This window comes from Buceros rhinoceros, unplaced genomic scaffold (genome assembly GCF_000710305.1).
Source record: "Buceros rhinoceros silvestris isolate BGI_N320 unplaced genomic scaffold, ASM71030v1 scaffold13868, whole genome shotgun sequence".
NCBI lineage: Eukaryota > Metazoa > Chordata > Aves > Bucerotiformes > Bucerotidae > Buceros > Buceros rhinoceros.
Window position 1 is genome coordinate 29,076 of NW_010426421.1, and position 2,559 is coordinate 31,634.

Below are 2,559 nucleotides of genomic sequence, written 5' to 3' on the forward strand. Positions count from 1 at the left end.
AACTATTGTAATTTCAGGACGCCTGAAAATGAAGGCAAAGGAGAATAATATACTAAAACATTTTAAAATAGTTCTTTTAAGTATAGAAGACCATGGTTTCTTTGGCATGGTAAATCAAAATAGCTCATGTCTTTCTGATTTAAACAAAAATGTTTTTCCATGATTTCAAAGAAACTTACCTGACCTTTCTAACAAGCACTGAGGCTTCCATTCAAAACGCCTAATCAAATGCCTAAGCCAAAAAGTAGGTTTATTGGCTTCAGTGAAATAATTTACATGCTTAAAGTACTTAAACACAAGTTTAACTCAATTAGATGGAAGAAGTCTCAGTCTTCATGGGATAATGAGAACTAATCATGTATTGAAAACAGTAGGATAGTTAAAACTGCTTCTGGCTGACTACCTAAAAGGTTGTCTATCCTCATACCTCTAGGGAAACCTCCCACTGCGTTAAAGTGGGTCAGAACAAGCCTCACAAGGTCTTTGAGACAGGACCTATCTGCTTACAGCATCTAGTATAACAGAGACGTCCATGACAGTCAAGGACACACAGGCATCATCCCTGTTTTATCACAGTAACAACCGCTTTAGGGCATGAGCTCCAGCGATGGCCCACATTCCAGACCACGACCCCAATCTAGAGTCTCACCCAAAATACTCTTTGAGAAGTCAGTCTTGTGAATAGATGAAGCATCTGCTACAGAACCCTCTGTCTGCTGACAGAAAAAAACCTGCAGAAGCATAACTTGTAAAAACATTGCAAGAAGACTTTAAAAAAAAAAAAAAAAAAAAGAGAGAGCGAGTGAGCTGCATTTCCTTCACACCTGACATAATGGCAGACTCAGTACACCAGCTATTCAGGTTGGTGACCTCCTTTCTCAAAACCCTTTGAGAAACTGGAAGGAGGCCTGTGCTTATTTTCACTGTGAAGTGATCCTGTAAATAGATGTCAGGAAGGTAAAACAGTTCTGCAGAGGTTTGATGGTTGGTTGCATTCTTCTTTTGAGGACACATACAAAAGCTGATGAGAAAAGTCCTCAAGCTTTTAACCTATGCTGTGCTTAAGAATCACAGTATTTTTATTTTATCCCAAGTCTAATTTATTTTTAAACACACTAAGGATAGAGAGAAGGAAAAATAATAAACTAGAGGAGAAAGCCATAAAAAGTAACACTGTGACACAATCCAATAAGTTATAAAGTAACACCTAATTGCAATATAAATAACAGCATCATACCTTCTATCCCTCTGCTGATCGCTATGGCTAGAGGTCCGAGAAGCTATTTAAAGAAAAGAAATAAAAGTTTTTAAGAGGTTAAAATACATTGTCACAGCAAGAAGATGAGGATAATATCAGACCCTTACCGATCCACTATCAATGAAACAGAAATCATACAGCATCTGATCATAAATTCCAGATTTTAAGAGTGGCCAAGTTTGAAAAAAATACTCGTATTAAATATGAGAAGTTTTGAAAAGGTTTGGGGTACAGTTTCATAATCAGTTTAAGTCCCTCTACATCCAAGTTACCACCAAAAGAGTTGGTCCTGTCCCCTTTTTTCTTCCTCGCAATACGCTCCTGCACTCTCCATTGCGGTGACCCTAGAGTTTAAACTTTTTCTTTTTCTTTAGTTAAAACAATCCATGAATAAAACAAAAAGAATTGTTAAACATGTTTGGCTTTGCTTTTGATGGCTCATTTCTGAGATGCGTTTTTAAATCTTTTTTAAGGTCTCTTTGTTTGTTTTAGAGAAAGGAAAATTAGGAAGGCACAAAATCTGACAAGACATTTCACCCCCCTTTATGTGAAAAGAAAAAATTAAATGTTCCCAGCTAGAAATTTCCTAGTTTAATTACTTGCGGATTAAAAGTCAGCAACACTTTTTTTTTTCCAAACTATGTGTTTTAAGTTACATAAGTGAATGCTGACCTCTTCATTTTTCTATTTTCCCATATTTATATTCAAATAATTTTTTCAATGGCCACATGATATTTTGTGTTCATTTTCTCTCCTTCAGAGAGCAAAAGAATTTATCTGAGGGTCAAATTTTCGCATAGCAAGTTTAGTTTTGGAAGTGGTAGAATCTTATTGCGCAAAAGCTGACAATTATCTGTTCCTGTGCTATCACAGAATCATTAGCTGAAATGAGCAAAGCATACTTGATCCAAGAGTCGCATAGTGTTATGTCAGACATACCTCTTCTACAGGGCATTTTTGATGCACACTATTCATGAGTGCTAGAGGAAAAAAAGAAGGGGTTACAGAAGAGGAAGGGGAGGTGAAGGAGAACAAACCATGGCCTCAGAGTGCCAGAAAACATCATCAAATGCGTTAGTCACACAAGGATAGCGCATGTGCCCGTGTGGTGAGGACAGCTGCAATGTCTATTCACAATACAGTGTCTTAAAAAGTAAAATAAAAGCAGGTTTTATTTCTAGTCTCATGCTGATTTTAACAATGGCTGTTCAGAAGCTTCCCTTGCAATAAATTAACCATCAAGAATATAACCGAATACGGAAATGTCCACTGTACAGCTCAACAAAAAGCCACAGCAGGAA